The sequence below is a fragment of the Micrasema longulum genome, unplaced genomic scaffold (assembly GCF_059751315.1).
Source record: "Micrasema longulum isolate JH-2025_06_02 unplaced genomic scaffold, ASM5975131v1 h1tg000006l, whole genome shotgun sequence".
In the NCBI taxonomy this organism is placed as follows: domain Eukaryota; kingdom Metazoa; phylum Arthropoda; class Insecta; order Trichoptera; family Brachycentridae; genus Micrasema; species Micrasema longulum.
In genome coordinates, this window is record NW_028277214.1 from 278,353 (window position 1) to 302,286 (window position 23,934).

Consider the following 23,934-nt stretch of genomic DNA (forward strand, 5'->3'; position numbering starts at 1 on the left):
TGCTCATTTTTTAATTTGGAAAAAAATGAACAAATATTATTTTAACACCTAATGCTGTTTAGCGTTTAATTGGCCTTTTATTTTCATGACTTGTTTAGGTGCTATGCTCAGTGGCGGCTAAAGTAATCGAAAATGAGATAGACACATTTTTTCAAATCATAAAACATAATAAAAAACAGAAATTGCTGTAAAATAGGCCAAAATAAGATATTTCTTAAAACAGTTTAATTAATAATCGGATTTGACGTTTTTTTAAACAAATTTTGGATTTAAGAAGCACGTTGTTGAAAGTTTAAAACGGTTTATGCAATAGATACAAAATTCTGTATTATATTGTTTTATTATTTACAATGTTTTGCTCAAGAATTTAACGATACGAATAGGCGTTGCTGTACGTTCTAGTTAGTGATAAGATGCTAGCTTTACACACATTTTTTTTTTGTAAATTGTTTCAGTAATAAATACGTAGAATCAAAATAAAATAAAAACATTTTTACCTGGACTCAATGGTGTAGATAGTATAGCTTAGACACTAACATAATTAATGAGGCCATTGGGTTCGATTTAAAGTCAGATCGTGATTTAAAAAAAAAAAATGAATTTGAAATTTATGTTGGTGTCTGATGATGTCCTCTTACTCCACTTCGGAGAAAATGTAAGTAAGAAACCTAAAGCAATTCGTAACATCTTAATTACAAAATTAAAAACAACATTTTTTTTTGCACTTACAGAGTAATATTTTCTTTGATTTAATAAATAATATTGAAGAAATATGTCAAAAATCATATTTATTATTCATTTTTATATGGCACTCATTGAAAACGCTGCATATTTTATTATTTTTTGGATTATTAATTTACCAAAAATAGAAAGGACATCATAGTAAGACGTCATTCCTGTAATGAAGAATGGTTTTTTTCTTTTACGTAATGGGAAACGTTAATATAAAGTTAATTGTGTTTTAATCGATCTACTTTTATAGTGGGGAAGTTTAGTGCTGCAGGAAATTGGATATTAAAAGTATTTTCTTTCACTCGGTAAAAAATAGAGAATTTAATTTTATTGTAGAGTAAAGTTTCTTGAAAATATATGAACAAAATAATAAAAATACATTTTGATGAAAACAAGCTGCTTTAAAACGACGCAGGTTCTGGTCAACAGCTGTTTAGAATAGTCATTAATTGTGTGTCGTCATCTCAAAGTAAAAGGTCACTCCTGCTTAAAAATAAGCTCTATTGCATAGAACAACAGCGTTCTAAAGTTTTGGTTTGGTTTTTACTTTAATAACAAAGTGTAACGGACGGTTTCGGTTTGCGCATGCAATTCTCGACCGAGGTACCTAAACCCCGCTGTATTGCTGTTAACTGTAGCTAGCTTCGTGGTTGATAATTATAGAATGACTCCGTATAAGAGACTCTATTAGTCAGTGGTGTATACACGCCATATTTAACGTATTTCCACGTACGGGGTTTCCTTTTTAATGTCAGCTCCACTCACTGATGACAGTTCGTAATGTCGCAAACAGAATGATTTTAAAATTACAAGAATTGAAAATATCATTGTGAAGATATGAATATATATTTTTTTTAATAAATGGGTTAGTTTGATAGTATTCTTACAATTTGTTTTTTTTTACAACACTGAATTTCCTCATTGTAATGCAGAAATAAAATTTCGGGATTTTTTTGGCAATGCGTTTTAGGGGGACATTGACCCAACGGGTAAGCGAGAAAGCCGCCATTGGTTAAAGTCGATAGGAAAACACTATCGTGCTCTGTCAGTTGCACACAATAGGTATGTGAAGTAATAAATTACGGGTCCAGAAGAAAACTTTCGGTTTCATTGCCACCTGCGTCCCCGCTCCATTGTCTGCAAGGCCTAACAATTACCGTCGAAAACAGAGCCCCAGAAAGAAAGTTTCTCTCTCATAACGAATGTGAGAAGAATCGCGAACAAAACAGGCAATTGGACTTGCCAATTTGGCGGTGAGAAAATCCGCTGTATCAAATAACTGATAGTTTATAGACTCCCATCTCGTTACGCAATTTGCCTATTAATAAGTATCCGCCTAATTTACTTAGAAGACGCACATCAATTTGTAGATAAGAGTTATTTATGTAATAATCCTTAACGGTAAACAATTCAAAACATTGTAGTTATGTGAACCTGAACTTATTTTCATTGTTAATAATGCGTTGGTTTTCCCCCGTGAAATTTACTGACGACGTGGGAATTTTTTTTTAAGACCTCCCTTTTCAAATAAGACCAACCTCACCCTTCTACGACCCTCCTGAACAAAAAAAAACGTTTTTTAAAAATAATAACGAAACTTTTTCTTGATGTATAAATCAAATTGTTTAAAGTACACCGACCAAAGAAGAGGCATAAAATACGCGAAACGTAAGGAGTGGGAAAACAAAAGCTCTTCCGACATAGATGCAAAACAATAAAACCGTTTGCACCTCCATTATTTGCTTCTGCAAGAATGGTTGTTACTTTTTAAAAATTAAATTCAACTTAAAGTATTTACACAAATAAAGTAACTACCTATTTGTTTAGCACAATTTTCAAACATTTCCAACCCTTTTCGAAATGAAAAAAATTGCAAGATCTTTTTAAAATACCTACATAATTATGTAAATTCAACAAATTGAGACTTTGTTATAAACGACAAGCAGTTAAAGTCAGTAGTTACATAATTAAATAACATTCTTGAACTAGTTAAACAAAACCAGCAAACCTGTTTCAGGCTGCTTTCTTACAATCTACTATCGTATTTTTTACCAACCAAATAATTAATGGGTTCATTTGCGAAACAATTCAACTAATGTCGTTAAACTCTGGCAACATTTAAGATTCAAAAATCTATTCACGACACGAATGAACACACGATTTACTGGGTATACAAACTATTGTCATAATTGACGTATTTGTACCTTAGTTACTTTGAAATAATACTGAAGTTTGTAGTATATATCGCTCAAAAAGTCGTAGAGATGCGTGAGTGTTCTAAGGAAGAATAACAAATTTTCAAACTGTGTTCATAAACAATATTTTGAGTTTGTCCAAATTTTCGTACACAAGGACTGGATTTAACTCCCTGGGGAGCTGTTTATATTAACATATTACAACAGAGATATAAATGTTTTTCATCTCTGTTGTAATATGTTAAAAAAAACAGCTTTCCAGGGAGTTGAATCCAGTCCTTGTCTACAAAAATTTAAACAAACTCAAAGTATTGTTGATAAATCCACCTGGTCCATGAAGAAGTATAGAAATTTAAAAAATTACATTTTTAGGCGTTGCCTAGTATGTAGGTGAAATAATTTAATTTAATGAATCTCACCCGCATAAATAAAGGTTTCAGCTCTTTAACTTCACAAACATCAACAGATGAAAGAATCAAAGGAATATAGATGTTCAAATATGGGCAGAATGGTGAATTTTACACAGTGTGTAAAGTGGCCACTTAAACCAGCCATTGACAGGTCATAAGCCCTGTAGATGCTTAGACTTCTACATTACCTTATCTTAAATGTTTTTCATCTCTGTTGTAATATGTTAATGTATTCATAAGTCAAAATAGTTAAATTTAGACTTACGCAGTGCACTTCGGGGCTGCGGTTATAATTGTAAGATAATTAATAGCTAAGAGCTGGGGAATTCTTCAAAGTAACAAAATCTTAGTGTGATTCTTACAACAACAACAAAAAGTGTGTGCTTAAGACTGCACGACCGAAGTAAATTCCACAATTTATTGTATTTTAATGCATTAATATAATATTTCATTGCCGACTGTTATATGTTAGAAAACTCAGCCTTATTAATAAAGTCAATAATATACGGTAGTCTCCATGGTGTTCAGAAGGATCGGGATTTGATTCCCGGTGTGAACACAAAAAAAATGCGATTGTTTTCACCCTGGGTGTTTTTTGCTGTTAAACACCACGTAATTGGGCTTTTTGGCTAATTGTGGTGCAAAAAATATTGTGAATGTAAAATGTAATAATCATAATCTATAAATATACCACACAACTACTAATGAAAAACAAATTGAAAAGTAAAAGATGGCACCTATTGTTAAAATTTTAAATCTTTATATCAATTGAAACAAGATGAACAGTTTGGGAAAATACATTATTTGCTATCAAAAAAAAAAATTGGTACCAAATACTACAAATAAATATTTATGACCTCTTTTAGCCTCGATAAAACATTTTATTGAAAAGGTTTTGGCATGTAGACATCAATTTCTCACATCGAAACCATTACTGAATTATGGGTGAAATAAGCTTCCCCGCCACAGTGCAATCGACTTTGCGAGATTATTCTTACAAATTGCCCATAGATTTTCAATTGGGTTTGTGTGTGATAAATCTTCTGGTCAATACAGAATGGTTATAGTGTGGTTGTCCGCTTAGTCACAGATGTATCCATGCTCGAAGGCACCGTTTAAATGACAAAAACGAACGACTTTAATTTGAACAATAAAAAAAATAGCAAAACCACTTAAACAATCAAAAAAGTCAACCACAACCATAATACAAGATACTTTAATAGGGATCTGATACCAAGTGAAGGGGTCAACACTGTTCTGGCATCGAGGCAACGCTATCATGTTGGCAAAAAGGTACATATTTTTTTGCCAGAATCGTAGAAAAGCGGGAGTGTTGTTAAGTTGAGGAAAGTGTTGACCTCGCTCTTTCATGGCATTGGTCATAGGGAGTCAAAGAGGTTGATGCATGCTGCGGATCGGGGATTCTTACTCGACGTTGAAAATAAAATACATTATACAAAATAATGAAAAAAAATCAAAAAGCAATCATGAAGATTCGCATATATTAATTAGATTTTGTATACTTTATGTATGTATGTGTATGTGCATGGATGTGTGTATGTGTGTATATATGTGTGTATGTATGTATGTATGTATATGTATATATATATATATATATATATATATATATATATATATATATATATGTATGCATATATATGTATGTACGAATATAAATGTATGTAAATGTATATGTCTGTTCTTTCTTTTCATTTGTAAATAATTATATGTATTAAAATGTAATTGCCTAGCTTGGAACGGGGTATTTACCCATGTTAGCTGGGCAAAGTGTACAAAAAGTTTATGAAATATTAAAATATGTATCAATAAATAAATAAGAATAAATAAATCTCAAAAACTTGTGCACATAATCTGCATACAGGCTGATATTTATTCTCATCAAAATAACAACTGTGTTGTCAAAATATTTTTTTTAAATTTCCCAAAATTAACGCAATATAATAGAGCATAATTTTAACACTTCGACCGCCAATCCAGTGAGTAGTATTTCTATATAATTCTCTTCGTTTCCTGTTTGACAAGAATATCTCTCAAACTGGTTCATTTTCGTTCGGACCCGTTGCGCTGTCCCGGCTTTGAGTTTTCATTTACCGCCAGTATTGGTATTCTGCGCAACTCTGCTTTGCTTGTGTAAGTACCCCATTGTATTTATTTTATACCACTCTTCGATAGTCTATACAACGGTTTATATAGCCAATATATCTTTAGGTCATCCACCTTCCAATTGGCTGGCTGCCAACTCCGTTTTCACATCTTAAACCTGTTACTGTTTTTTGAGTTGCTATGCCATGTGTACCGAAACGCACATAAGGCATATGTATTTACTTGTAAATACAAAGTAATTAAAAGTAGAGTGTTGCAATGCTAAAAAAAATTACCTAAGGGTTTTCCAAATTGCCTCTATTGCCTTTTAAATTTTGACGAAATTCGCAATTTCAAAATCACAGGCAGTACCTATCTACATGTCTAAACATAGTTAATGTTTTTCTATGGATGTTTATTGATTCCTTTTTATAAATAATCAACACAATGGATCCTTGGTTTAAACCGTTGAAATCATCTAGCGAAGGCTCCATTTTTGAAGATGTCATATCCGGCAAAAGCGCTCGATGGTCAATCAAGATTTTATAACTAATATTTTCAATAAATTTTATAATTTATATGAGAATATAAGTTTTTACATAATCACATTTGTCTTCTTTCACGATTATAATGGTATTATAATTGATTCTACAAGGGTTTAAAATATGCGTATATTAAATTACAAAAAAACAAGACGTTTCGTGCCCTGTAGGACAAAAGGCATGTATAACATTACCGCGCTATACTTGTATGCAATGTTTTTTAGAATCGCACTCTACCAGCATAACGTGTGACGTCAAAGTAAAGCGGCGCTAACTGGGAGCCGTTTTTTATGTCCTTGTTTTTAAACGTCAAAATTAATTATAAAAACTTTTTTTTTTAGATTTTATTTTATTTTTCTTCTCAAACATCGGAAAATAATACATGAAATCGTAAAAAATTACAAGAAAAAAATTGCTTAGCACAAACTTCTTAACAATCTTCAAATGTGTACGCTGCGTATGAAACGCTCTTGTTAATAAAAATACAATATAAAAAAGTCTATGAATAATAATGCTGCTTACGTAAATTCTTTCAAACGGTAAAATAAATAGATCTTAGCTTACAATAAAAAAAAAGAAGATGTTTTAAAGGAGTAAAAAAAGAACAGACACATATATAAAATTTTTAACCAATCCAATTATTGTTAAAATAAATAGCTCATAGGTTTGATTTTAAGATGATTGTTAAAGTTTTTTTAATTGATATTATTAGATTGGTAAAATTCCGCTTGAAATATTTAATATATTTTCAACGTTATTCCAGATTTGTTAAAATACCCTATTACAATGGGGTTTTATTTAAACTATCAATAAATAACATAAATCGAACTAATTAAAATTAAAATTTAGTAAGGTATCCAAAATACCTAATAAAATTTATTTAGTTTATATTTGATTTTTAATTTTGTTACTTTTCTTATACCTCCATAAACTATAAACACTATTATGCACCTATATTATTAAACAGCAATGATTATTAGTATATAAGGAAACTTTGTAAATATTGAAGTTAGTTTGATAATGTCCCAACAAGACGAAACGCGTCAAATATAAAAATAAAAAAAAAGTATAATTAAATCCAATAGAAGTGTTTTATTTTGGATACCTTACCAAATATAAATCGAAATTTTTATATAAGTTAATCAAAGTTTTAAAAATAAAAAAAGAAACAAATAAATAAAATAAAATGCGAATCTCTGACTACAGAGACATTTATTAGTTTAAGTATTGCTATTGTAATATATGATGTAATACGATATACCGATTGTTGCTCTATAAATCAGACTAGACATGTAAGACAATATATAAACATTATATTTCCAGACGACACATACCTACAATGTGTTGTCCGTTGTAAACCCTTGCACCAAAACACTGCAACGTCCAAATTTTTTTTTTATAAAGTATTTTTTTTTAAATTGATTTATCGACATATTATAAATAATACACGCGTATGCAGGATAACCTGTTAAAAAAGGAGAACAATAGAATAATTCAATTCCTACCCGAATATTATCCCCCATGTGTGTTCAGAGATATTTTATGATTTCGGAATCTTTAAGCTTTAGGCACTTTTTAAGATGAACCTTCAATAGTTATCCTATTTAAAAGAAGCAAACTTGATTTTTATTTATTATATTTTATTATATTTTCATATCATTTTCAGTCACCTTCTTGGTGGACAAAGAATACAGTCTCTAAGGTTATAAAAAGTTTTCTGTGGTTTCCTCGTTGAAATTTTCCACCCGATCCTCACATATTTCTATATTTTTTAAACTTTGTATTTATGCTTCAATTTTTATTATTATCGGTATGTTTTCTAATTTATAAAAATTTGGTCTCATTTTTTAACTATTAATGATATATTTTCTTATTTATATTTATGATTTATTTTTTAGTATTATTACCAGCATGTTTTCTAATTTATATGAAATTTTTTTGATGTTATTATTATTCTTTGAATTTATTAAGCATCATTTGATAAAATAAAAAAAACACATGTAAAAATGAAGGTCCTTCCTAAACACAGGATTTTCTTAGCCAGTCGGGACATGACACAAAGAAACTCTGTACATTTTAAAACTATGAAATACATAAATAATTAAATAAATATTATAAACATACCAAACAAATAAAGTTTTTCATTGAAGTGAAGTTAACAGAATATTGTTTTTTTAAGTAAAAAAATAAATAACTATCCCTTCGAAGTAAACATCAGCCTTGTAAATTATAAACAAGGTAAAAAATAATGCAACTTCCATTTAAAAAATATTTTAAAAGAGAACTCTAAGGTTAAATCCCGATTAAGGAAATTGAGTAGGAATGATTTTGCCTGGGACCTCAAACATGGTAGGCAAACGCACCTACCACCTTACCACGAAGCGAATTTATTTCTTTTTACAGAATTTTTACCTAGTTATCAAGTTGAAAACACTCTTCCAGAAGTCTGATTTTATTTTACAAAAAGAACTGTATTCAATATTTATGATTTCACCTTATTTAAATTAATTTCCCTTTTCTCCTATTTATGAAAACTTTGCCTACAATGTTTTGCTCGTGGACAGTGATCGTAGAAGGCAGTTTGTTAGCGGTGGTCCAACTAGCTCTCTTACACGGGAGTGCAACTAGGTACTCGCTAGATTGTATCTAGAAGTAATCTCCCCGAGGGAGTGTCACGCATACAGAGTACACCGAGACATTCACTACGCACGTCTTCAAATATTTCATTTTAATTATAATTACACTCTGCCAAAGGGATGTAAAATATTTCAACGTGCTTCGTAATTAATCTTAGAATCCGCCATATTTGCGGGAACCGAGTAAAAAATGACCTCTTATAGCAGGCGTCGGCAACCATTTTCTACTTTGGGCCAGATTGCCCATTTTCCTTTGGATTGGAAGCCGGAATATCGAAATAACCATTCAGATAAACAAAAAATGCAGTCATGTAATTTTAGTGGTAAGCAAACACCATAAAAAATAAATCACAGTAATTAAGCCAAAATTAAATAGACATAGTGATGGACTTTGGATTAAAATAATTTTCTTGATAAATAACGGCAGACGTAGTCTAGTAAAATCCCATTTAACATTCGAAATACTGACGCCCTCTGCATTGAAATTATTCTCAAGTTCCGAATGTATTCATATTTTTCCCCTAAAAAATTCAACGCTGAAGCGTTGTGAACATGCTTACGCACTCTGGATTGAAACATTTTCGTTTTCCAATTGTAATTATTTAAGCTCTCAAAAAACCTTTTAAATAAAAGACGTACTGACGCATTCTGGATATAAAGTACTTCAAAAAACGCAAATTAATCATAAGTTCGACGCATGACCAAAACTTCACAATTCCGCCGAACAGATCCGGCCCGCGGGCCGGGAGTTGTCCACATACGCATTATAGAATTGGCGTTATAAAACTCAATAGGGACGCAGTGCCCTTTTTGTGAGGAGCGTTTCAAAATGGCAAATCTTCTTGATTTGCTTAGGTAAGGGAGCTTTGTTTTGGCGTTAAAATCTACGTATCCGCCATCTCAGCATAACCGGAGTGAGGAAGACTTTTCTTCAGTATTGACGTGAAACTATTCCGTTAAATTTTGTATATACTTTTTTGTGCGGGGGCATTAAAATTGTGATTCTCTGTTACAATGTAAGCAGATAGGTAATTTCTTAGGAACGCATCCAAGCTTGTGAGTTATTCTTGTTATTTTATCAGACCAACTCAGATTTATGATCATAATTGGAATACAAAGTCACGAAAATATAATTAAATAGATGGCTGAAAACAATTAAAACCACATATTTACCTATATTTTATATTATTCAATGCTTTTGGTAAATTAGTTTTGCTGTAAAAACGTATACAAATCAACCAATAAACTTTCTGATACAAATTCTACCAACTTATTAGGATAATACGTCAAATCATTTGCACAGGTAAGAATTTATTTTGCCCTAGATTTTATTAATAGTCGCTTGCGGCCATAACATTTCTCTGTAAATATATATCAAGAAATGTTATAATAATTGTTGGGATCGATTACAAACAAACCGTTATAATAATTTATCGATGTTTGCCGATATGGCCAACTGTAATTATTTAAACGAAAAATTAAGTATTTGCATTTATTTTAATGACTCACATTTATCTGTTTCACACATTTTTACATCGAATTGCAGATGAATTTCATTTTCGTAAGAAAAACCCGTATCTCTGAGATTATATTGTTTTTTATGGTCTCATGACTTATTTTCAGATTATATTTTTTTATAAAAGTTAAACGGCAGAGTAGACGCGAAACTCGCGAAACTGATTTTATTTGATTTGAATTAAAAACATGGTTTCGGAAGCACAAGGGAACGCAGTACGTACTGTTTTCATTCTATTACTATAATCGTATTCCATGGGGATAGATAGATGATAAAAACATCACATGTGTTGATGGTAGTAGTTTTCGCGAATTTTAAATAGTGCAAATATTAAATATCCTATAATCAAAAGAATTTTTTATGTCCTAGCTAGTCATGGGTATGTCCATCTCCCTTTTTCATATTAATAATGAGAACCCTATAAAACACATACACCCTTAGTATTTTTAATTGCCGAGATAAAATAGAAATCGTACATGTTTATTATAAGGAAACTACTTGATAATATATTTGCAGAGAAAGAGAACATTCAAAAAAATGATAAATGGAAGTCTAGGCATTTACAGAGCTCATGATCCTGGACCGGCACCAGAGCCCATATTACAAAAGAAAGTTAACGCTATCTACAAATTAAAATGTTTTATTAAAAAAATTTATTTATAATGCAACGGTAAGCTCGTGGACGATCGATAAATAAAATTTTATTCAAAAATTGAACGCGTTTGTCCGAAAAATGCCTTATCAAACCTGCGATCCTCCATTTACAAAACCAGTTGCCACTGGCTAGGCTACAACGCTCGAAATTTATCACATAAATTAAAGAAAAATGTTTTAAATGAAACACCTTCTTAACAGTATGTGTATTAATCTTTACATATTCTTCACTGATTGGGTTTAAATTAATTGGACATGATCAATTTGCCGAAATGATTTTAAAAGCCTTGGAATTCTTTTTGGAAGCCACCAGATCTGTATATCCGACAGGACCTATACTATAACAGGGCCACGGATAATAGCGAGAAGCTCCATTCGGTAATCATAGAGAAGGGGATAGGGACAAGACCACAGGATGTGTTCAGAAGATTAGTTAGGATATCCGCAGCAGCACGAAGGGGAGTCAACAATATTAAAAACAAATAATTTTCCATTAAATTTACCATGACATGATAAAAACTGCGTAGTCCCGTGATCGGGGATAACCCAAGAAGATTCTAAGCGCTGACGGATTGAAGGAAAAAAAAGAAAGGTAACCCTCCCTGAAGGGGAAGATTCCCATCGACACAGAGAGGACAGACGCAATAAATCATTTCTACTTAGAGTAATACTATATAAGATAGTGAGAATTTCAAACATTTATTTCTATCGATTTCAGTCTATATCTGATTCAGAATTCATTTAAAAGTACTGAATAAACTGTCTATTTTTTTTTACAAATGTTTTAAATTATTAATATTATATACTATCAAGTGCATGGTGATGAACATTTTTAGTAACTAACTCGTAAATACTCGTGTTTGAAAATAAAAGTTGAGTTGAGTTAAGGGAACAAATCATGGATTTTATATAGTTATATAGGTATGTATATATATAACGCACCCAACAAACGTTGGCTTGCCTGCTATTAGCTGGTTCAGCAAACGTTTTTTCGATACGATATTTAAATTTTTGATAAACTGTATACTATGTGACATTTCAATCTTTTCGTTTCGTCATTGTGTGATTTGCTGTGGCCCAAAGCAAAATAAAAAATAAGCAATATCACCAGCCACCTAGTGAGTCAAATTGTAAATCTAAACCATCCAGGGACCCACTCAAACACACAGAAAAAATTCATCAAAATTGGTCTAGCCGTTTAGGAGTTCAGTGGCATACACACGTACATAAGAATTATACAGGGTGTTCTTAAAACCCTGTTACGCCCAAAACCACGATGATCAGTATGAGCAAGAAGACATAATGGCACATTAAAAAAAAAAATAGAACGACTAAAATGTTCCAAAAAAAACAAATGGTTGCGTACACCGTCAACCACGCGACCACGCCCCCCTCGCTTCACCCCTGCAGAAGTAAGCAACCATTTGTTTTTTTTAATGTTTTTTTTTTTAATTTTCTGTTTCTAAATATTTTTTTAAATATGCTAATATGTCTTCTTGCCCATACTGATCATCGTTGTTTCGTATTTGACAGGGTCTAAAGAACACCCCGTATATAAGGATGAATATTTGTGTTCTTATTATTTACCCAAACATTTTAATTTTGAGGTTATTTTCTACGAGTTATAAATAACTCACTATTAAAAAATAAGAATCGAATTGTTGTAGGGCGGGGTTTGAATCTTGGATTTTTGATCTATGAGTCCACGGACCACAACCTGGTTTTCCCATTCGCATTTCGCAATCACCATAAGATCACTACCTGGGTAATATTAGAAAACAAAATTATCTCTCATCTTAACTGGCTTCAATGCTTGTTTATTGTTTATACGCGTGTTGTATCAAATGTCAGCTACCGCGTCCCATCAACGCAATTTATCTAGGAGTTAGTTGGTTGGTTAGCGACACGAATAATCTTCAATCTGAGATATCTCATTACGGGGGATTTGAAATCTTTCTAATCTCGCCATCTTGTTTTGAGACTCGGACGAAATGCAGTTGGCAACATTGTTAGTGGGAAGCAGCCGAAGGTCGCAGAGAAGAATGTTTGAGAAAAAGTGTGGATATAGTGAGCCCATTGCAGGGGTGCTATTCTTAATCTTCTCTCCCCCTAGAGAGTGATTAATTTGCGGATTTTTATTTTTGCATCCGTTTGGCGTATATGGCCACACTAACGATAAATAACCCCAAAAAATATCAACACGTGAAATCAAACATAATTTTAAATTCAACGTAAACGTTTATTTCAATGGTGGTTAACTGCAATTCACTGTCCGTCGACTTGCATCAGAAGATGAGCCTTATGAGCCTTCGTAAAACAGATGATCAATGATGCATCAATGCAGTACTCTAAGCGCCACTGGATGTCAAAGGGCAAATGATTTATTTATTTATAATTTATTTATTTATTATACGGCACAAGTGCCTATTACAATATAAAATATAACAGTTTAATCATTTAATGAGTTAATTAGATAAACAAAAATTAAAAAACAATTTTAAAACTTGTGCATAAAAAGAAGGAAAAGGAAAAAATATATACATGTTTGTATGTCAGCATACAAAAGATATAAAAAAGTCGGTATTTTATGAATATAAAATGAGTTAATACCAGACCATTAGCATAAGTAGCTTTTGCAAAAAAATCGTTAATCAATACTATAGAACATGATAAAATATTTATAAAGAGATGATTTGAATTCACAGAGACTCGAGTTAAAATTTCGATATGAGAGGTGTGTACATTCATTTTCTAGTCTGTGTATACACGGTATAGGTGAGTGAAAAAGATAGTTGGTTTGAGAAAGGTGACAATAATATATTTAGAGTATTTTGTCTTGTTTTACGTGTTGGTATATGAATATTTATTAAATCCAGAAGTTCGCAACAATCTGTTTTTTTTTTTTTTTTTTTTTTTTTATACGCCTCCACTCGTTTGCGAGTGCAATCTGATTTAGAATTAATGATTTTATATAAAAATTTTAGGTCGGTTATTATCCTGAAATCCTCCAGAGTAGGTTAATTAAAAACAATTACAAAGATATAGGGTTAATTTGTTCTATAGGAATATGCAGTTTGAATTAATGATGCTTACAATTTTTCGTTAGACTATTTCAAAATTATTTATTTGAATTTCGTAAAAAGGGGATCATATGGTAGAGTTGTACTCTAATTGTCTTGTAACCAAGAGTATACCAATATCTTCTTTAATGTACTAAGTACTTACAAAACTATGCAGATTTATTAAATGTTGTAATTCTATTTTTACCTTTTTTATCAAAAGAAAACAATTATTACTAAAAAGACTTTGGATCCTTCGTTTGAAAACATTTTTTTAATGAATATTTATATGCGACTTCAGCATTCGGTCTTGATAATACAATACTGTGAGGTGCATTCTAATTTTGTACAATATTCAGCTTGAACTCCCGTGAACCCCAAATCTCGGAATTTTTATGTACATAGATGGATGCAAATAGATACACTTCAGCGCAAATCTAAAAGACCTAATCATACTAAAAATGTTTAAAAAACAAAATATTTTGTAAAACAATTAAATAATATGGTTTAATGACCTAAATTTAGAAATTTACAAGGTCAAAGATCATTAGAGCACAAATCTAATATGTTTAATATGTTAATGGTCTAAAAATTTGCCTAGCATCAAATAATTATTGTTGTATGTAATTATCAACAAATTCGTCAATAACGTATTATCTTTAATTATTTTACTACAAATAAGTCGATAATCAATGGCACTTTCACCGCGCACTAAGCAAATATCGCGAACAGCTTTGGCAGATCTATTCCCTCGATTAAACGCAAAGTGTTAAAAATGCTCACTTTTGTATGCTTGACATTCCATTTTATTTATTTATTTATTTATTTATTTATTTATTTATTTATTTATTTATTTATTTCATTTTATTTGGGATTTTTACAGCTATTACATAAACAAAATAATTAGAAAAATCTTAACAATACTATAGCCAATTAAAAAAATCCACTGTAAATATAATGACACATAATATATAAGAAAAGAAGTTTAGTAATTTTATTTGTGTGACGTTTGTATTCATGTGTATGTGAATGTGTGTATGCGTGAATGAATGAGGGAGAGGATACGTGTGCGTGTGGGAATGAAAGAGGGAGAGGGTGCGTTTGTATGGGTGCGTAAGTATGAAAATAATAAAATAATAATAAATAATTTTGAAGGATGTATTCAAATAAAATAATAAATATAACGTAAAAACAAATCCAATATCTTAAAGAGCAGAAATTTTTCTTTACAATGACTTATAACCTCTTTGTTTTACTTTTTATACTCATTTTTAAATTTGGACAAAATTGACAAAAATTATGTCAACACCCAATACATATAAACCTAACCTTGAAATTTTGCACTTGTGTCCGTTTTCTATAGCTTAAAAACAATATATATGTTTGAGCACTGAATTAAAAATGGCTTGAAAAGCAGTTAATTATATTATTGTAACTGGTTGTGATCTTTCGGGAATTTCTTGGACTCCGGGTCGAGACGTCCGAGGTTTGATTCCGCTCTACCACAATCGTTTTCCTGTTTTCTAACACGGTTATTTATGATTGGCAGAAATTGCCCAAATATTTAAATTTTCAGGCCAATTTAAAAAAAGCAATTATTCTGTTATAAATAAAAGTTATGTCTTAGTGTTCTTCTGTGGCGTATTATCAAAACATTGTCTTCAAATCACGTTGAGGATAAAAAAAATTGAAAGTTATTTTTGTAAGAATCAAAGTTCAATACAACCGCTGCGCTGATTTAAATCGACTCTCAATTTTAACCACAAGGTACATTTAAAAAACGTTTACTTGTACCATAAATTATATTAAACCATGGTTTATTAATTTCACTTTTGGTTTTTACGAATACATCGATCTAAAAGGAAATCCGCCCATTCTAAAGTCGAATTGTAAAATGTTTATTTCCGACTTTAAAAATACAGCCGTAAAATTTTACAATTTCCTTAAAAAAACATTCAAACCTTATGATAATAAAAAATACTTAGGATTTCAGAAAAGAACTTCTGTGTTTGTAGTTACTTTTACAAAGGATTTTTTTTCTTTATCAAAATTTTATTTTTGTCTTTTATTTCTTTATTATTCTATATGACTATTTATATTTAAAATATAAGTAGTGTCAAAACATGTATTTTTGTACCCTTTTAAGTTGCAAGGAATATTTCCGTGCAATTTTAAGTTGTTAATTTTGCGCGTTATAAACTTTATAGGCACTACATATTAGCACAAATTTTAATTTCTCTTATGTTATTGTTTTTCAATGTTTTGAGTATGCCCAAATGTTTGCAGACAGGCAGAATTTCCTCTCTGGAAGTTATTTAGATCTACATATGGTGCAACAGAGAGGAGAAACGTTTTTGAGAAGGGAATCTCACCCTTACGATAAAGGTTTCAGCTCTTTTACTTCAAAAAAGTCAGAAAGTGGAAGAGTTGAGAAAATGTGGATGTTTAAACATAGATAGAATGGTGATTATTACACAGTATGGCTCAAAAATGTTTTCTCTCTTTGCAACAACTAATTTATTTATAATAAATACTATTTTTGCCAATAAACACCAGATTTTGGCATTGTAACTGAAAATATAGTTTTACATTTGGGTAAGAAACTTAAACAAAGATAGAATAGTGAATATTACACAGTATGTAGAGTGGCTCGAAAATATTTTTTCTCTTTGTAACAACAAATTTATTTATAATAAATACTATTTTTGCTAATAAACACCAGATTTTGGCATTGTAACTGAAAATATAGTTTTACATTTGGGTAAAAAAATAATATTTTTTACATATGTAGATGATACATTAAAATGTTGCATACACTTCTCCTTAATTGTTGACCAATCAGTGCTGAGCATCTTTAGACGTGTAAATTATTAGGAGTAATCATAAATTAGGTCATTTTTTTCCAAATTTAAAAATGAGCACCAAAAGCTTAAAAAAATGGTCACGGTTATATGTTATTCGAAAGAAAAACTTCTGTTCTACAAGAAACTGTATTTGTTTTCACCTTACATTTATTATTTAACTTGGTCACAAGCCTTTAAAAATGAACGTCAAGTAGACGAAAGTGAGTATTTTCGACCCGTTTTTCTGTTTGCGTTCAATCGAGGAAATAAAGCTGCTAAAGCTGCTTGCGATATTTGCGCAGTTTACGGCGAAGACGCGACGAATCATTGACTTATTTGATGTAAAATAATGAAAGAGAATACATTATTGACCAATTTGTTGTAATTTATTTTTGTTATGACCTCTTGTGTTCTTCATTTGGGAAAAAAGGATATAACTTATGGTAACACCCAATACATTGCAGCATTCAATGTTCAAAGACTTTTTACGGTATTTCAGATACATGTGATGTATTTCTGGGTTGTTGTGCTGTGAATTTATTCTTATTTTGCCGCCGTTTCGGACAGCGTTTCAATGTTCATCATCCGGACTGATGTAATTTAAATATCGCTGTAGTCTTTCATACGACGAATTTGTACACTGTAAAATTGACCAATTTGCTTATACTCGTATGTCTGTGTTCCAACTTGATTTTAATATTTATATAGTACTATTCACGTTTTCGTTTGCAAGCACGATTTTAGCTGATGGTGCATCGTTTATGGCTGCATTTGTGACGCTTATTTTAACAGGAGCACATTGCAAATGCATCATTATTCATAATTAGTTATTCTAGTCTAGAAGAAGCATAATTTTGCATTGCTAAACGTGGACCGTGGTTCAACTATGAGGAATGAGGACGTTTTGTATAATGGGCCTGTATAAAGTAAAAATAGTAATAATAATGGTTATACATAATTTGAGAAAAAAAAATCGTTGAAAAACCATGTGATATCCAAATGCTTTCATCAACATCTTTTAAAATGCGTTTTCTAATGTTTTTATCTTTTAACAAGCATTTTCTATTATTTTCTTGTCAATATCTTTCAACAAGCATATTTTTGAAGCGTTTTCACTCATTGCTGCTAGTAATTTCAATCTTGATAACTCTCTTGGGAGTGGAATTCAGTTTGGTCTACAAATATTTTGTCATTTTTAAAACACTGCTGTTTTTAAGATTTCAAATAACTTAATGAGCCAGTCATCTTCCAGCAAATCCACTCGGCTACAAAGTGTAACATTTAAATTTGTATAATAAATATTTATTTTGATTACAAACAGCAAAAACACAACGATTGATAATTTTTGATAAGGGATTCGGTAGTGAGTTTATTTGTTATTGTTGAAATAATTTGAACTAACTAAAATACAGCAATTCATTTAATAAAATACCAAAATACATAATTTAATTAGAGGAATCACTATTATATAGGAATCATTATTATTGAAACACTACAAAGCCCTACGATTACATCGGTAATAAAATTGACCGTATATTAAATAATTATTGACTACTAAAATTTTTCATTTAATTGAAGCACCAAGAAAACTGTATTTTAAACCTGCATGTATACTTCTAGATATTGATTTATTTAACACAATTTTAATACAAACATTATAAGGGTGGGTATATTACTCGTCGGCTTTGTGGTGTAGTGGTCAGCGCATTAGTCTACCACGCAAGAAGTCTCGGGTTCGTTTCCTGACACGGTTGACATGAAATATTCATTTAAAAAGGTGTTTTTACGCTGCAACATTTCATAATCCATGAACTAGCACCTGAAACGTGAGACTGATCATCTTACCTTCATGTAACAAAAAAATATTTCAAGAAATGCTGCGATTGGTGTACCAATGCAGTGCTCTATGCACCATTGGGTGCGGAAAGGGAATGGATGGGGTGTATGGGTGTATATTACTCGTTCTACCTATAATACCAATACAATTTACAGAAATTGCATACATGCATAATATTTTTCTATCAAGTTCGTTAAAATAGGATTGGATAACTGAGTTATTATATTTAATAATTTGAAGTAAATTAGTGTGAAGTAAATATTTATAAAAAAACTTTAAATGCTTTAGGTCTATTTATATCAACTGAATTGAAACGTTGTCATAAAAAATAGTAGGTTATAAAATAAACGCAATCTCTTCCGGTAAAAACATGATATATTCAAACACTAATAAGTTTCAATGAATGCAATAATATAACTTATTATTTGTACTGAAGACTCCTAATAATAAGGGATGAATAAGGTTATCTATCAAACAGCTTTGGTGATTAATTAATATATATTACAACTTGGGGGTGAAGATTGACATTTACAGGGCTTATGAATTGTCATTAGCAAGTAGCTACTTTACACATTGTGAAAAATTCATTATTTGAACATCCGTATTCTTTTAAACTTTCATCTGTTGTTTTTCGTGAAATTAAAAAGCTTAAACCTTTTTTGGAGTGGGTAAGATTCATATCGAATGACACGTCATAACATTTTAGGGAAGGTAATATGCAAGTCGAGGAAGACAACTTTTGTACCCTAGGGAATTATCAGATTAAAAAATATAGTATATAATTATACTCAGATTAATATGTCGCCTTTTGGGAATTTTTATGGGTAGTGTAATAATTAAATATTATGTTTCCACCACAATATGCCGTGCTTCATGAAAAGAAGTGTCGTAAAATTTTGTGTATAATTTTTCATGATTTTGTTAAGGAAAATGGCATTTAAAAATTACTTTTCACATAATCGATAATATACAGTAATACTAAAATAATCAAACTCATCTTCGGTAGATATAGTTATTTTTTTAATTATTATAGATAATTTATAAAGCGCTCTTTTCGTAATACTTCAAAGGCACTTTAAAAAGTGATTATATAAAGAAATAAATTTAATATTAACTTTTTTTTAATCGAAATTTAAGTAAAACAATGTACTTTGTCATCACATGTAAAGGATTTATTCAAATGATATATATATCCCTAGGAAATGAAATCAGGTCCTGTAAATAAAGATGATTAAATAAACAAGTATTTGCAAATGAATGTCATAAGGAATACATCCGTGTAAAATAAAAATTTAGTATCATTTAATATTTATTTTGGAACCAAAAACAAACTTGTTTTTACCTTTGGCATTTGTTAAACATTTATTTTGTTTCTTGTACAAAATTTACTTCTAATTTTATGTTCTCCAAGGTCGATTTGAGATTGTATTACAAAATATGTAATGCGAAGGTGTACAATATAGTCCCGCCCATTTTTATTCCAATACACAATTCAGATTATATTTCAAGATGATCATATTTTGGAACCATTCGCCTACCCAAATATTTGTCTCGTATTACAACTTCAGTACAACCATTTGTTACTTGCGATTGACTGAGCCATAAATATATTAAAATCAACTAACATATTCGACGAAAGAAAATTATGTGATGAATCCTTAAATGTCAACAGAATCGAATAAATTGTCAAAGCACGCGGGGTGTCATATTATCATATTTTTTAATATTCCTTTTAGAAAGAAAAAAATGGCGTCAAGAATCATAAAATACTTGAAAAATATTTTTTTTTAAAGAAAAATAAAAATACTTATTATTCACAATCTTTTGAGTCTGTCTGAATACTGGAGTTCACCCCCTAAGGAGTCATTATCGAATTATTTTTTAGGAGATAAACGTTCTCTTTTATCGATATACAATTGAGAATTGAATATAAATTCTAATATATAATTTTAACGGTGTCTTTAGTCTAATACAAAGATGTAATAAATCAAGCCTGTATGTCAATTAGTATTTCGTGTATGAATCTTTGACCCCATGTCTTTATTAAAATTACTATTATTTACTATTCGATTTTTCCGCAAATAAACGCCGTATTCCAGCATTGAACTGAAATAAAACAATATATCGTGGGTATACGAGGAAAACCGGTTAACTGCAAAAAGTTTTGCGTAAATTGAATTAAATTTTGGTTGTTCATTAAAAATCGAGTTTTTTTTTTTTTTTAATATTCATTATTTATTATTCATAAAACATATTTTTATACATCACAGAATTTATATGAAATAAAAAGCAAAAGAATTTTGAGAAAAAATATAATTAAGTAAGATAAGAAAAATAAAATCTGCATTTAGCTGATTTTCCTTGTGAAGAAATTTGTGCTGGTTGAGTTAGCTGGCGACATTGTCTAACTGAATTTTAATTGTATCAAATTCAATACTCTCTTTATCTTCAGATATAGCATCTATCACATTAGCGGAAGTTTAAAGACTCTTGTACCAATGATGGAATTCTCCAGGAATGACTCCTGTTTTGCATAACTTTAATAAGTCTTTTTTAACACAGTTTTTCGCTGTATTAAGGTTTTATTAGTGCAGATATTTTTATTTCAATGAAAACTAGATTAACTCACATAGTAGTTGTTTTTACTTGTAATAAATACTTTGGATGTGATATTGTTTTTGTTACGAAAAAAAGACAAAGACACTTAACCGTTTTTCCTTGTGTATTCATTATTAAAATCATAAACTTCAATTAAAAAAATAATCACTTTAAATCATTCAGGTGATTTTCTTTGTAAAGATTTGAGAAGAAATGCTTCATATACGTTTTTACTCGCTTTACAATTCTCTGTAACTCAATTAATGGCGGTAATATCATTTAACCTATTATACCTGTAAATAGAGGATAAAAAATTGAAGTTAATGGTATTCATAACTCAAATTTGCCAAAAACGTAGTTATCCGGTTTTCCTTGTATACCCTAGATATAATATTGGCGAATTATAAAAATGATAATTATTTAGGTATGTTAAGTGTTTTAATAGTTAAGGGCACTGCATTTTTACATACACGCATCCACTGTATCTCATTACTTTCTTTCGTCAAAACAAAATCAAGACCCCTTAGCACGTCATGCCTTCATTTCGCCAGTTCGTTCGTATCCCATATATCTATCTCACTATAATGCAATCAAAATCGTATTCCTCCTTCGTTTCCGCTACATACAAATGAGCAGTACGACTCTAGTGCTAACGAGGCTCAGAACCTACGAAATATTTCAGTGAAAAAAATAATTCTTTTGACAAGCGTGGCAATTAAATTAATGAACACTACTTTTGTAGTTAACAACATAAAAATAATTAGAGAAAAAAAGCAGTATGTCATAGATAAAAAAAGGAAATATAGGAAATAAAAAAATCTCAAAATCTAATCCGCACCGACGGTGCATAGGACACTGCATATAAAAGTAAGGTGATCAGTCTTATGCATCCGGGGACAGTGAAATATTTATTTTGTACACAAAGAACAAATTATAAATATATTTTTAATAAATCTTATCTAAAGCAACAACACCACGCAAGTCATTTCTGTTATTTTTTCAAGACGAATTAAAAACTCGTCATTTTATATTTAAACTTTATTAAGCCTTAAAATGTATTGAAATAAAACATAGACTGTCACCTATTAAAAACTTTTAACACTTTGGCACCGGTCGAATACACATAGAATTTACCCTGTGCCCGGCCCATTTTGTGAAGAGTTTCTTAAAAGTGTAATAATTATAATAATACTGGGTGATAGTTTTGCCGACATTGGCCTTTACGGAGAGAGCCACATTGCAATGTTCACACATATACAGGGTCTCACTCCTTTTATTGTGCTTTGCATCCCGGAGCCGTGAAAACACGTGATTTTAATAACCATGCGCTGTGTCCCGTTCCAGTGTTTTACGTGGTTTACCAGCAGCGAAAAAGTACTCATAGAAGTCAATAGATGTCAATAAAATGCACCTTTTTAGACAGCTGGTAAACCACGTGAAAACATGGGACCGGAACTCAAAGTGTTAAGTCTAATTCCTCTTCGACTTAATAAAATAAGCTATTTTTATCACCATCCTGTAAAAACTACCTCATGAAAAAATATTTTGTGTAGAACCTCCTAGAAATCGAATTCAGGGCCTCAAACATGGTAGGCGAACACGCCAATCATTACCCTAGCAGGCGGACTTTTCTCCACTCGATTTCCCTTTTTAGGGTTTAACCCTAGCCACCGAGTCGAAAGCACTCGTCCAGGGTTTTATTTCAGACACATAACTGTATTTATCCATAGAATTACACACAGAGTATTGTATCAATTGGATACGGGGAAAACATAATAAGTTGTAGCATTTTTTATTTATTTATTCAATGAAGAATGTGGTCTTATTTTTCTAACTGTTGGTATCGTGACGCTATCATTATGAAAACATTTTCTTCAGTCATAAAGATTAATCGATTCTTGTATCCCGCTGCGGGTTAAATTTGCTTACACGGGCTTACAAACAACAATATGTTTTACTTTCTTTTTTATCGACTGTTAATTAGATATGCTCACGTTAATTCAATTAAACTTTCTGATTAAACGTATTAATTGATTAAAATAATTTGGTTTTTCAACACTAGATGAATAACGTGACGTAGGTGTTTAAAAATATTATTTTTTAGTTTAAGTAGGCAATAAATAAAATATTTTTTATGCACGAAATATTTCACAACAAAACAGGGTTACTTATTTTAATCTGAATTTTCAATTTTACAGTCGAAAATAGAAAAGAAGGATGTATTTTAATAATATGAATGTACTGTGAAACCCCGTTTTATACAGTTTCAAAATAACGCGGTCCAAAAATTAAAAGTAAATTAGATTTCAACATTAATTTAACAATGCATAAAAGTAATATCATTCGTTATTGGAATGCGAAAAAAGCGATGTAGGTATTTAATTTACTTAGCGTATACTACAATAATGATTGTGATATTAAATAAGTTGTGTTATGATTTTAAAAAGTGTTTAGATGTCACCTAAGAAAAAAACAATGTAATAGTAAGCAATTCATATTTTTAAAATCCCGAATTAATTTTTACACAAGAAAATCTATCAAGCGTTGTTCTTTTATAGTATACCATTTTTACACGGTACAGTGTGAAACGAATCCTCGTGTAAAAAGGTTCCATATTCCAGTGTTTACCTTTAATACTTTGACACACTAACGACATCTTGCGAATTATTATCTAACTCAACATGAAGGCTGTTGAAATAAAATAGGTACATAACATTATAATAAATATGTGATTTGTTACTAAACTTGTGTCGAATTGGTTTTGTTCTTTGCTATCATAAATTACTTAACAGATAAATAAAACCATCGG

The 23,934-nt window shown here is 30.5% G+C and overlaps 1 protein-coding gene and 1 long non-coding RNA gene across 10 annotated transcripts in view; both read left to right on the forward strand.

Moving 5' to 3' along the window:
* chas (chascon) overlaps positions 1-23,934 on the forward strand; it is a 223,328-nt gene that overhangs the window by 171,599 nt on the left and 27,795 nt on the right. The gene's annotated exons all lie outside the window — the stretch shown is intronic.
* LOC148285788 (uncharacterized) lies at positions 1,656-4,053 on the forward strand. The gene is made up of 2 exons (XR_015822231.1): positions 1,656-3,059; positions 3,190-4,053. It is a non-coding gene; the product is annotated as an uncharacterized LOC148285788 (long non-coding RNA).